The sequence below is a fragment of the Malus domestica genome, chromosome 06 (assembly GCF_042453785.1).
Source record: "Malus domestica chromosome 06, GDT2T_hap1".
Classification (NCBI taxonomy): domain Eukaryota; kingdom Viridiplantae; phylum Streptophyta; class Magnoliopsida; order Rosales; family Rosaceae; genus Malus; species Malus domestica.
The window spans coordinates 28,365,516-28,379,796 of NC_091666.1; the positions used below are offsets into that span (position 1 = coordinate 28,365,516).

The following is a 14,281-nucleotide window of genomic DNA, read 5'->3' on the forward strand; positions in this document are numbered from 1 at the left end:
GTGAGAAACATATCCTCCATATGTATAATATACCCTTTCTGAAGCAGTTGACCAATGCTCAGAATGTTGCTCTTCATTCCTGGTATGTAGTAGGTATCGGAGATGTATTCTTCTCTACCATCATTCTGGATGATTTTGATCTTTCCTTTGCCTTCAACTGGCAACTTTGAGGAGTCACCAAGACTCACAGATCCATAAGGCCCATCTTTGAGTTCGGCAAAAAACTCTTTCTTTCCACACATATGGTTGCTTGCACCAAAGTCCAAATACCAAACATCTTGTTGGTTACTGGAATCATGGTGTGCTAGTAAGACTGTAAATTCCTCACCAGCATTTCCACTTGATTCTACCATGTTGACATGCTCACCATTTTTATATGAACATTCATTGGCATAATGTCCATATTGCTTGCAACTGTGACACTGGATATGTGCCTTTCCTCGAGTAGATCTCCATTCCTGAGACTGACCTCGATTTTGTGCATAGCCTCGACCTCTTCCTCGGGCTCGTCCTCGGCTACGGTTGGATGAATTCCCACGACGTGAGTTCCACTGCCCACGACCTCCATTTGGTTTGTCAATATTCAACTTTGACTTCAAAGCTTGCTCTAGCGTTGTGGGGCGTGCATTCTTCTGAATACGTTGCTCGTGAACTAGGAGGGATCCTAGTAGCTCTTCTGCGCTCATCGCCTCCAAATCCTTGGATTCCTCAATGGCAGTCACCACATGCTCAAACTTAGATGTGAGTGACCGGAGTATCTTCTCCACAACTCGTACTTCATCGAGTCTCTCGCCATTTATCCTCATCTGATTTACTACCACAATGAGCCTTGAGTGATAGTCGGAGATGCTCTCCCCTTCATTCATGTGAGCAGTTTCAAAATCTGCTCGAAGTGACTGTAACCTCACTTTCTTGACTCTATCTACTCCTTTGTAGATTGTACTGAGTGTGTCCCATACTTGCTTGCTTGTTGTTGCTTCTGCAACCTTCTCGAACGTTGAATCTTCTAGACCCTGGTATAGAAGATACAGCGTCTTCTGGTCCTTCTTTCGTAAGTCCTTGAGAGTGTTCCTTTGTTCTGCAGTATATGCGGCTTCTTGATCGGCAGTGGGTACAACATACCCATTACTGACAACTTCCCATAGCTCTGGTGATCCAAACAATGCTTTGAATTGGATGCACCATCTTTCATAATTTTCTTTCTTCAATGTGGGAACCTGGAGCTGCACTAAGTTGGACGCCATAACTGCTGCACTTGCCAGAATGGTATTCTGGTTCTGATACCAATTGTTGGTATTTAAAAGTTTACAAACTCAATACCAATTATGTGGGTGATAGGTTTTCTAACTCTATCACACCTTTCTCTCTTTTACTCTCTTTGAAAATGGACCGATAGAAAGAAAAAACAGCAAGCTTCTTAAAGAGACAAGTACTTGATATATTAAAAGAGTTTCAACTCTATTGCTGAAATATGGAATGGAATTACAAAGAGCCTTACGGAAGGCCTTCTTATACTTGCAAAAGCAAGAGAACCACACAAGTGGTTTTCATAAACAAATGCAAACAAAGACTTTCTAGACTTAGCTAGTGGAAAACTATCTATGCAAAATAAAATAAAGAGGTTCAAAGTCTTTACTTGCAGCAGTTTTAGACTATTGAACACACACACACTACTTTATACTAGTGGTTTACAACCATATTTCGGCTAGCACAAAAGAGAAGCATTAATTTGGGCAAGTGCAGGAAGTATGAGTCAAAAGAAACAGCTAGCAGCCCACTAACATTGAAATAATGTTTTTATTTGAACTTCCAACACAGGTATGTGGGTAGTCATTCTTGTTTGAATGTGTTTTATGCAACTGAGGCTACAAACATGACCCCTCAAATCCCTAGAAAAAATCTTTACTGAACATTCTTGCTGGTTCTAGGACATACATCACAAAATTAGGCCAGACCAAGTGGAGCATGTTCGTCCTGATTATATGGCAAATCAAGGATGGCAAACATTCCTTTCATATGAAGATACTCGCTAGGTATTTGTTCTTTATATGTGAGAGAGTGCTTCACCACACGAAATGTTCATTCTATTCTTGTCATGTGCAGAAGTGTTGAGCGAAAAACTTAAAAAGATTATGATTGTAATATTGAGTAGAATATCTAATTTAATTTCGCTTCAGCATATATAGATGAAGTGAGGATCTCACTTTTCCAGAACTTCTTGTTTCTCTGATTTGCTTAGTAATTTGTGCACAGAATCTTAAGGCATGGGTTTTACCAATCGAGCAGGTTGTCTATACTGACACTTAACCATGATTTGTTTTTCTTCCTTTTGTAAACAGGATATTCTAGTTGGGTTACTACGATTAAGAAAGTGTGGCCGGAACACTACTTGTCCCGAACTCATGGGGAAATGTTCTATTGTTCGTGAACTCCATGTTTATGGGACTGCTGAAAGCTATTGGCTGGCTCTCCTCGTTCCGACTCCATTAATGCTTAAATCAAGCTTCGCTCCCATTTTCTCAACCTTTCCCGCCAAAAGCCTATCGCCGCCGAATCCACCGCCACACACTACCTTTCACCTGTTTCGCACACACCGCGCCAACTGTTCGACAATATGCCTCAACCAAAACCCCGCCATTATTCTCCCTCCTCCCACTTCCGCCTACATCCACCTCCCTTTCTGCCCGAAGCGCTGTTTCCACCCAATCGTTGCTTTCGGCGCTGCTTCCCCCCAAGCCGAAGACGACCCGCGAATGACAAACTACGTCCGGTTACTCTGCCGGGAAATCAACGCCACAAAAGCCGAAAACAAGACCGGCCCGCCTCTGGATACGGTGTTTTTTGCCTGCGGCACGCCACCTCTTGTGCCGCCAAAGCTCGTGGATTCCGTTTTGGAGACGTTGAGGTTCAGTTCGGAGGCTCAGGTGTCGATGGAGATGGACCCGGCGACTTTTGATGCGAAGAAGATGAAGGGATTGATGGAGTTGGGTGTGAATAGGGTGTCGTTGGGAGTTCAGGCGTTTCAAGAAGAGCTGCTGAAAGCTTGTGGCCCACAAGTTGTGGGAGAGCTCATGGAGTTCGGGAGGTTTGTGAGGCTATGGAGATTGTTGGGGAATGTGGGGTTGAGAATTGGAGCATGGATCTTGTCTCTTCTCTGCCTCACCAGACCCGGGAAATGTGGGAGGAGAGCTTGAGGTTGACGGTAGAAGCTCGTCTTACCCATGTGTCAGTTTATGATTTGCAAGTCGAACAAGGCACGAAATTCGGGTTGTTGTAAGTGAAGCGAATGATGAAATCTACGGTTTTAGTTTTGGAAGGAATTTGGTTCTGAAGTTGGAGTTTTTTTGTTTGCAGGTATACACCAGGAGAGTTCCAGTTGCCTTCAGAAACGCGGTCTGCTGAGTTCTATAAGATGGCATCTAGGACACTTTCGGATGCAGGTTACAACCTCTAGAAATTAGCAGTTACTGCAAGAGTGGATATCACTGCAAACACAATCTAAGTTATTGGAAGAACAAGCCTTTCTATGCTTTCGGCCTTGGCTCCGCTAGCTATGTCGATGGCGTGGGGTTTTCGAAACCAAAGAGGATGAAAGAGAACACAGGTTATGTGGAGAATATGGAGAATGATTTCGGTAAGAGTCCCCGTACGGTGCAGGACACGGCCACGGATGTTGTTATGCTCTCTCTTAGGACTTCAAGAGGTTTGGATTTGAAGTATTTCGGAGAAGCATATGGTGGCTCTCTTGTTCCTTCCCTCTGCAAGGCCTATAAACCTTATGTTGAAAGTGGGCATGTGGTTTTCTTGGATGAGCAGGGAAGCGCCATTGCTGCAGATGAATTCAACACCTTGCTAGTAAACGAGGATGAGACTGAAGGAAGTCCTGCCTACATTCGGCTAAGTGATCCAGATGGTTTCCTTTGGTCGAATGAATTGACATAACTTGCATTTGCGGTTGTGGCTCCGTAAGCTAAGAGCAATTCCATGCACCTGCAGCATCTGGTGGTAGAGTACTAGAGTGGAACACCAAGCATTCAAGTAGTGTCATGGCATCGTCCAAAGCTGAAGGCTTTGAATTTTCTGTATAGCATAGCATCAGAAGAGAGACTCAACTCTTGCACCTATCGTTGCCATAGTCAACAAGAAAATGGTGCAGCAGAGAACCATGGCCGGGGCATGCGTCATTCAAGTGATAAGCGACCAGCTGAGCATATCAAGAAACTAACAGGTTCAAGTTCCAAGCATTGGGGAGGCATCGCGGAGAAGAATACGTTGAGTCGATTGAAACATGAGTAGTAAAAGTAAGGCTTGTAACATTTGTAATCAAATATCATTCGCAAAGGCTTTTCCTTCAGTTTTTTGTTTGGTCAACCAACCAGAATCAAAGTACTTGTTCTCTTATATAAATCAAGAAAATCAATGTTCCACAAAACCTACCAACATGAGGCCGAATTACAAGTTCAGGCGATGAACTACAACAAACTATAGACGATGAATTACAGGTGTGCGGAAAATCAATGTTCTACTTTCGTCATCCACCAGCGCCTTTATTAAGGGAATGATACGTCACGTCAGGAGCAACATACTCCTCTATGTGACGTATAGCATGCCGATCTACAAGGAAATATGTTGAACGGCAAGTTTGCGCCTGAAAAATCCTTGACGTTCATTTCATCGACTCCAAGTCCCTGAATTGAAACATAGGAAACATATAGAGTTTGAAATCCGAGTCGCATCATTTTTCATGGTAGAAAGAACTATCTATGTATGAACTTGTATATAGCTTACAAGCGACTACGAGGGTTTTGTTTTCTGCCCAACTTTTGAGATGCGCCTAAGCTCTTGGGTTCCATTCCTCATCTCTCTGCGAATTGCAAAGAAATTAGGAAAATCTTGCGACGAATCCAAATGTGAAATCTAAGTGTCCGAAAAAGTGATACCCACTATCAGAGAGAAAATGGGGAGCAGCATCAAAGTCAGTATGGAGATAGCCAGGTAGAATACACTTATATGTTTCTGCAAAAACAAAACAACGTGACAACATATTCTCCGTGATGCAAAAATCTTCGAAGGAAAGAAAAATACGGATATAAAAAACAACAGACAATCCTTGCAAAATGCAATGGAACATAAGCCAGGATTGAGACTGCGGCACAATTCATTATTTCCAGCATGAACAAGGTATGTATGAGAATCAACAATACAAACAATTAAAGTGCCTTGACGCAAACTCACATAGGTGGTGATTCCGTGCAACAGCTGCAGGATTGCATTTGGTTTTGCTCGACTTGGTATTCATCACAGCATCGCATGAATCAGCTAAGCACTTGCTGCCACTCTTAACATTAACAAATTAAGTAAATAATTAAAAACTTACAAATATTTCAAGGATTTTAATCTTTTCAATACAAATATATACTCTCTCTGTTTGTGTGTAGATAATTAACATAATTAGTTCACTAATCATCGATGTCTTCGCAGGATATGTTTACTACGGGTACTGATACCACGCATACAATCCTCGAGTGGGCGATGGCGATGGCTGAGCTTACAAGGCATCCAAGGGTCATTAACAAGTCGCAAAGTGAGGGGAGGGGAATAGTTGCAAGCAAAACAGATACAGAGGATGATTTGGTCGAAATGCACTACTTGAAGGCGGTGATCAAGGAGACTCTTCAACTACACCCTTCAGTTCCGCTACTGATTCCCAGGCGGTGATCAAGGGTCCATGAATGAACAGCAATTAGAAAGGAAAAGGGAAACCTCGATACAAGTACTTCGGTTCTACACAAATTCGGAGAAAAAGACAAATACAACTTAGTTTCATCTAATTAAAAGTGAAAACGCACAAGTTGCTATGCTCTGAAGTTCTTTATGACCACATTCAAAATGCAGAAAGCCTACCTACCGGTCAATGACACGAGATAGCTTCTGGATGCGGTTCAATAAGAAGACCCCTTGCTTGATGGTTGCTTGGTACAGTGAATTCTTAGCATCAGGATGATTGGTTTCTAAAACACCGGCAACTTTGGCAATCTTGCAATGAAGCGCCATAGCTTCAATAGTAACACTCTTGTAGGACTCCAAGAACTGAGAATAAATAACAGTTCTGATCTCCCTCATGTAATAACAGAAGTGTGGGTGCAAATAACGGTCCAACTTTATCTGCTCTGTCAGGCCAGCTGAAAAACAAAAAAGAAAAGAAAGAAAGAAATTACAACTATGAAATTTATTGATTTGGTTGATATATGACAGGACTAAATTGAAGCTCAGGTAGCTTATGAACATGCAAACCAAGAGTCTAATATCATGCAGATAGATTAATATATCATGTCAGACATTTATCGCTGCATAGATCTACTTACCAAATGCTTTGAAAAATGATTTGTATTGGCAATCATATAGAGAGTTCAAAAACTCTGTAAGGTAGGGAATTTTCCCAATCACTGTCAATATTTCTAGAGGATCCACGACCTGCAACATATTGTTTGAAATTAATAATTTTTTGTAAGAAAAAACATTACTAACACAATGGTAGAAACACATAAAACAAGAAGGTGAAATCACAAAACATGTGGTAAGAAAGCAGTTTACCTTTGTTTTAAAGAAACTCTGTCCAACGATATAATGCTTGTAAGGACGGTATAAAATATGAAGATGTCATACGGAAATATCCCATAAGTGGTGAAGGTAGAAATGGAATCCAAGAACAAATCAGCAGCCTTCTTAAAATTGCGAGTGGACATGCAGTACAAGCCTTCATACACCTTCAAATGGTTCTTCCTTTCCCAATCACCTCCCTCTTCAAATAAGCTGATATCATGATACAATGGTTAAAAACAAAGCTCAACTACCAAATTTAAAAACAAAAAAAATGCAGGTCACAGATCCATGTCACTACTAGTTCTTCGCTTTGTCAATACTCTTAGAAATGAGGTGAAAATCCATGTAAAAGAAACCGAGTTGCAGTGTATAGAAGACCAAGTCCATCTTTTGCCCAACTGCAACTGTCCTGCTTTCCATTACCTTGAGTTGTTCCAAAGCTTTCTCCTAGGTTCATAAGGGAAGAAGTTTAAAGTCAAATTGGGGAATACCACTAAAAGGGGGAAAATAAAAGGCAGATATGACTCGTAGAACAAATAAGTTACAACTTATTTACCTTGTCGCCAATACGAATGAAAAACAGGGACTTGGCCAAATGAGCTTCTCAAACCTCACTTTCCCCTAAGTTTTCTTCCGCATCAGCAATCCTAAACAAAGGTAACCAGATAAGCTACTTGATAAAGGAAACTACTTGATCACAACGGCTATAATAATAGCACAACTAACAAAGTTCTTCAAACTAGAAAATTCAAACACATATTGTCTTTCTACTTAGCCCACTGTAAAAATCCCAACGGTTGGTCAATGGAGAACTCATACTCCATTAGCATCCAATCTCACAAAACTATATTACCTGTGTACTGCCTAATTCAACAAGTTATCGAAATTAAAATCGAAAAAAAAAAATAAAAACCTCAATAAAGCACTCACTTTTCATCGAGCTTCCTGAGCTCCTCCTGGTGCTTCGCCCTCATCGAGTCCATAACGCCCTGGTCCAGCTCGAGCACCGATTCGGCGACTAGGGTTTCGTACAACGGCGCCATATCTACAAAATCCCCCAAACCGAAACTCAATTCCCGATACGCAAAAACCGAAATTGAAAGCACAGGAAATGCGAAAACCGGTTCAGTTTAGTATAAAATGGGCGATCTTACCGTCGGCTTTGACGGAGGCAAAAACCTCCTCCCTTAGTTGGACCTTTTCGATGTCCGGGACATCGGAATGGGAGAGGAGGAAGAGCTTGTTTGCGAGCACGAGGTGCGGCTGCTGCGTCCCCTCTTGGGCTTCCATTTGGAATCGGTGGTGGTGACTCGGTCGGTGAGATAGGTCCCCGAGTTGGGAGTTCTTTGTGCTTTGCTTGAAGGAGTAGCGAAACGACGGTGGGATTTGGCCTAGTGACGGGTGTTTACTATCTCGCTCGGTAACAGGTTTGTCTTTTTCAACGCGAAAGGTAAATTGGTAATCAGGCTAGAATGAAAATTTGAATGGGCTCCAAATTATTTTTATAGATATAAAATGAAAATTTTGGATCATATTTGCACTTTTTATAAGGTGATTTCTAAATCGGTGAATTGCACTTTTTATAAAGTGATTTTTAAAATCATTACTTATTCTAAAGTAAGGGGGAGGGCAGGCACTATTCACTTTTTTTTTTATTTCATTCTATTCACAGCAATACCAGCCGAATGTGGTTGGGTTGGGAGGGTGATTCTCAAAATTTCAGAGGGTGATTTTGTCCTTTGAGGTCAATTCGTCCCCCCTCGATTTTGCTTTATTTACAAAAAAAACATGGGATTTGGGGCTGGGTTGGAACGTAGTTATTAAAAGTTAGGAGGGTAATTTTGTCCTGTACGCTTGAGACGGATTGGGGTGGGTTTGGGTATGCTGTCATTCAGTGAGGGTTTCGGGGATCGGAGGCGATGCCTCCGATAGAGAGAGAGACAGAGCGAGAGAGAGGGAGAGGGAGGAGTGGGGATCTCAGTGCCATCGCTGCAGATCCTCGATTTCATGAGTAGGAGAGGGGGGATAATCAGAGAAAAGTATGGGGGTACTCCGATCTCTCTCTCTCCTCCGTTTATCTCTCTTAATTTTCTTTTGGTTTTGGAAATCTCTGACCTTTTGGGTGAGTGAGAGATTATTGATGATGAGAAAAGTATGGAGGTCTGACCTTTTGGTTGGGGTATGCTTTCATTCCTCAATTTTCTCCATCCGAGCAATGAAAAATCGAACTGGGTTTTCAGATTATTGATGCACAGGGATTCACGGACAGAGAAGGGGGAGAGAGAGTTGATTGAGGGAGTTGGTGAGTATGGGCTTGCACAAAGGGAAGATCAAAACAAAACTGTTTCCTTCTGCTCTTCTTCTCCAAACAAGGTCACAGATCCACAGGCCATCAAGGTATGTCATTTAATTATATATTGTATATGTATGTATTGTATTATGCATGTGTGTGAATGTGTTTTTCTCTGTTAATCTGTATTGGTTTTCTTCTGATTTAGTTAATGGACTTTGTTTTTATTTCAGATAATTTGGTTCATGCTAAAGTTATTGAACGTACGATGGAACCAGTGATCTTTCAAAAAGGTTGGTTCTTCTATATTTTTATCCTTTTGGTCGTTTTGAATGGACTTCCTGTATTCTGAATGAAGCTAAATTGAATAGCTATTTTTCATATACTGTATTTTCTTTTGTTAAATTAGTTATTTTTTTGTTGAAAAATGTTATTTGGTTTTGCAGATCAAAGTTTTTCAGCAAGAAAATTATCTGTCAAATTAAATTTATTGTTATAATTCTACATGTTCTTGGTTTGCATTTATTTTACTTGATTGTGTTAGTGGTTGCTTTTGTTTTCACCCAGCTACCAAAACTTTGCCTACACTGTCCATCTTTATTCTCCGCCGTCCGTTATTGTAAGTCCTTTTTCTTTTTCCGGATTTTTCAATCCTTTTATGTTTCATTTTCTGAAATCTTCATGTTTCCGTGCATATATATATATGGGATATTTTGGATGCGGTCCCTAATCCTTAACATTTTTTGATTAAAACCTTAATATTATTCAAAGTTTGATCAAGGTCCCTTGACTTTGTACACCTCATTATATTACTATTAATATTTATATTTTTATAGTTTTGACATTAATTATTTGATATTTTTATGAGATTTATAATCCTATAAATTTAAAATCCCTCATTATAATACTATTAGAAACGGTTACAATAAAAAAATTCAAACATTTTGATTGAATAAATGGATAAAAAATATGTAAAAATAAGAAATAATAAATGGCAAAAGAATGTATCCATAGTGTTAAAAAAATTGGTACATTTTACAAAAAAATTGGTACATTTCACATATAACAAAGTGGTACATTAATAAAGAAGAATGGGTACATTAGAAATAAATTAGGGTACAAATAAAAGATTAAAATTTATGAATACAAATGAATTTTTAAAAATATAGTCGCTAAAAGAAATTAGTACATGGGTACAAAATAAAATAAAAAGAAAATACTACAAATTTAAAAAAAAATGTTACAAATTAAAAGTGGGTACAAACTAAAAATATAAATATATGATACAAAGTTTAGGCATAAAACATAAATATACCATATGTAATTTTTCTATTATTGATTAAATATACAATGTCACGTGACAGTATATACATGGGTACAAACACAAATAAAACTTTAAAAAATATGGGCACAAAAAGGAACTAATATATGGGTACAAATTAAAAATGAAAAGAAAATTGGTACAAATTAAAAAATATTTGCAAATTAAAAATAGGTACAAACTAAAAATAAAATTATATGATGAAAAAATTTAGCCATAAATATAAATATACTAATTGTAACATTTTTAACATTAAAGGAATATATTTAAAAATAAAAATATTTTATTATTCAAATAATTAATGATGTTATTAATACCCAAGGACCTTGATCAAAAATTAATAATGAATAGGATTTTAATCAATGGAGTAACAAAAAGAAGGATGTTAACCTAATTTTCCCTATATATATATATATATATATATATATGTATGTATGTATGTGTAAATATTGTTAGATATGGGACTGTAAGCAGTAGTGGATTAGTGTCAAATTGCACTTAATTAGTGGTTAGGGTGTAAGTAATGTGCTTATGCGTACCTGTTTCTTAGTTTTAATTTAAGTTTTCTGCATTTAAAGAGTGGTTAAAGAAAACTTTTATGTAATTGATTTTCTGCTATAATGTTTTGCATTCCTTAGTTATATAGTTCTACATGTTCTTGGTTTGCATTTATTTTACTTGATTGTATTAGTTGTTGCTTTTGTTTTCACCCAGTACGAAAACTTTTCCTACACTGTCCTACACTGTCCATCTCTGTTCTCCGCCGTCCGTCACTGTAAGTCCTTTTTCTTTTTCGAGAATTTTCAATCCTTTTATGTTTCTGTGAACACGAAAATTTCCCGAAACGAAGGAGACAGGAACAACGTGCACAAAATAATATTTGTGATTTGATGATTTTGGGTTACAATCTCTCTCAAATTTGATCCTCTGATTCGATCTCCGTAAGGTATTGGTTTGTGGATATGCGATTGATCCAAGGGCCGTCGAGGCTTGATATTGGATGAACGGTTGAAAGTTTCTTCAAGGGCCGTTGAGGCTTAATCTTGAATGACGGTGACGAACGGATCTTCAAGGGCTTTTGGGCTTGATCTTGAAGAATAGTGATGAACGAAACTTCAAGGGCTTTTGGGCTTGATCTTGAAGGATGGTTGGATATGTGGATTTGTCGACGTTGTTGATCCAAAGGGCCATTGGGGCTTGATCTTAGGATGAACGGATGATGAACGATGAACACTTTCTTCAAGGGCCGTCGGGGCTTGATCCTTGTGGATGAACGGATGATGAACGATGAACACTTTCTTCAAGGGTCATTGGGGCTTGATCTTGAATTGGTGGAAGTTCTTCAAGGGCCTTTGGGGCTTGATCTTGAAGGTGGATGATTGTTGATCCAAGGGCCGTCGGGGCTTGATCTTGGAAGAACGATGAACGAAGAACGAAGAAGGCTTTCTTGATTTTTCGGGAACCTGGATGCTTGAGAGCTTCGGAGGTTCAGAGCTTCAAGGATTTTGCCTAATGATTTTTGGTTTTGAATTGGTTCCCCAAATGAATGAAATTGGCTTCTATTTATAGAATTTTACAAGGCCTAATTTTGAATATAATATTCCATATGAAATAAGTCGTTTCTGCCAGGTGTTGACACGTGTCCTATTTGATGACTTTTCCGACTCATTTCAATTTTTCGTCGAGTCACACGCTACGTATAAAATTTATGTAATATATGAGCATTGAAACTTTGATTTATTGGTCGACATTTATTTACCAAAATTTCGATGTCTACAGTTTCATTTTCTGAAATCTTCATTTCCAATGCATATGCAAATCTGTGCTGAAATTCCTCTCTAGGGATTTTCATTTGTAGTAGGATTGAATCGTTTAAATTCATCTTTATCATTGTATGAGAGTGACCATGTTTTATTTTGTTGTCATCTTTCTTGATATCCTAATTGATTTGACTGGATTAATATGCACTTAGTAATGCATTCTGGCAGCAGTATGCATGTTAATTCAACCGAAGAGTTAAGGTTCTATCACACAACAGGAAACTGGATTGATACCTACTACCTGGCTATCAGTAAATGCTTAATAACAAATTTATACAGATTATAAAGGTTCATGCATTCACAATCTCATTTTAAACTTGAAGGTAGTTGAGCTGAATATACTGAAAGATAGAGATGTGCGCACCGCTTTCATCATTTCAGTTATGAGAAAAATGTTTGAAAATAAAATATATTAATTTTTGGTTCTAATTATTTAATCCACATGAGAGCTATTGCCTTAAGGTCATGAGTTTTTTGTTGTAATTGGCGTTTCTTATGGGTCAACACAACACGAGCTTTACCAGAGCACTAGCTAATACTTTACTAGACTAAAGTAGAATGATTGTGTTTTCCAATTTGTCTTGTAATCAATCAATAATTTATTAAGCCAGTAGACTAAAGTAAACTGATTGTGTCTTCCAATTCACTAGAGCACTAGCAAACAATCAACTGAATCCCGATTTGTTTGCAGCGTGTCAGCAATGAATTAAAACATTTTATGGTGGATAATCAATTGGAAACAGCTTCAAATGGGAAGTTGGGCTGAGTTGGCACTTGATTGGGCTTTAGACTGAGAGAGTAATCTGGTACAATAGAGCCGATATTAACATCTGGTTCTGTCTAGACTCTAAATCACATCTTTAGTCGTCACATTTGAAACTTTGAATTATTGAGTTTATATAAATTTTAATTCTCATTAGTTAATGCTTAACATTTGGCCTTTTGTTTAGAATAAAATCATTCCAATTTTTTGGTGTCTTTTTAGGTGGGATTTGGGATATGGTATACGTTTGGCCTATGTGAGTGATCCCTGCTACAGGAATGGGCATCTGTTAAATTTGATTTTCCTAAGCATTTTCTTTTGTTTAATGTGAAAACTATTTATAAGTTATATTTATAAGCAAGTGTTTATATTAGGAGGTTGTATGTTGACTAAGCTTTTAAGTTAGAAGGTGGAGGTGTCTTTAAGGTTTAATACAATAGATAAGTGGGTTAGATTTCTCAACTTTTAAATTGAATGTACCACTGATGTGGGTTTTCAACCTTCTATTGGATTTACCACTGGGTTAAAAATTCTAAAGAAATGCATGAACTTGGTGGTTCTAATGATGTGTTCTGCTGTTCGGGTTGGGTATTGGCAATGTGGGTCAGATCCCATTTTATGTGACACTGTAGGTTTCCGCCTTCGGGATTTGTGAAACAGGAAAAACGAATTTTGGGTGTCTGAGTCCATGGCCATAAAAACCGAATCTTTCAACAGATTTATAGACCTTTGCAGAGTTATGATTAACAGAAACTTCGTGGAGTGCAGTATTTGAGTCTGGTTTTGGCTAAATGTGAACATTGTAATACATTGTTAGGAGATACCTTGAATTTTCCCTTATCTGGACAGTACTAAAAACAGTAATGTGAAACCATCTTAGTTTACGTTCCATTGTTGGAGGAAACTCTATACGACTTTTGATTTGCCAAATAATGTGCATGCTGTGTATATGCTATATAAGCATATCAATAATTCTTGGGGATGGATGGAGGGTTGTGTGGGTATGCAAGGATGATAGCATACTTTATAAGAGTGTTAGCTTCAAAACTGAGTTGCTATGGTGCTTCTTGGATTTCAGAACATTGGCTATGCTCTATGGTACACCAGCCTATACAATGTTATACGGAATAGGACCAAAATATTTACTTTTTGAAAGCGCTAATGAGCAAGAAAATGGAAATCTGTTATTGAAATGCAAGCATGTTCAATTTAATGTTTGTTAAAAGACCTTTTTTTATTATGGTTTCTTCGGAGTTTCTTTTTCATTCAATGATGTAAATAATTTTCATCTTAATTTGTTTGTTTAATATAGGTAAGGGTGCTGTGCGGGAAGGCCAAGGAAATATTAATGGAAGAAAGCAATGTCTAGGTGGGCCTTTTTAGTTGCAAGTTTCTGTTTCATGTCTTTCTTTGTATTGTTTCATACAGGTTTTGGACCTATAAAGATTTGGGCATGTCATGAGGTAAATGAATAACCATTTTGG

At 38.3% G+C, this 14,281-nt stretch overlaps 1 long non-coding RNA gene and 2 pseudogenes across 3 annotated transcripts; 2 read left to right on the forward strand and 1 right to left on the reverse strand.

The window, feature by feature from the left end:
* Positions 1-1,880: 1,880 nt before the first annotated feature.
* LOC139197087 (uncharacterized) lies at positions 1,881-4,117 on the forward strand (annotated as a pseudogene).
* A 261-nt stretch (positions 4,118-4,378) lies between these two features.
* Positions 4,379-8,083, reverse strand: LOC139197091 (26S proteasome non-ATPase regulatory subunit 6 homolog; annotated as a pseudogene). The gene is made up of 11 exons (XR_011582128.1): positions 7,758-8,083; positions 7,534-7,648; positions 7,160-7,250; positions 6,902-7,050; positions 6,596-6,813; positions 6,366-6,476; positions 5,909-6,182; positions 5,236-5,784; positions 4,945-5,016; positions 4,789-4,864; positions 4,379-4,688 (listed from the first exon to the last, which is right to left on the reverse strand). The product of XR_011582128.1 is annotated as a 26S proteasome non-ATPase regulatory subunit 6 homolog (transcript).
* A 782-nt stretch (positions 8,084-8,865) lies between these two features.
* LOC103422045 (uncharacterized) lies at positions 8,866-9,506 on the forward strand. Of its 2 annotated transcripts, none has more exons than XR_011581825.1 (3): positions 8,866-9,000; positions 9,127-9,186; positions 9,461-9,506. It is a non-coding gene; the product is annotated as an uncharacterized lncRNA (long non-coding RNA). The 2 variants fall into 2 exon arrangements; XR_011581824.1 differs by lacking the exon at positions 9,461-9,506 and adding an exon at positions 9,340-9,382.
* Positions 9,507-14,281: the final 4,775 nt, after the last annotated feature.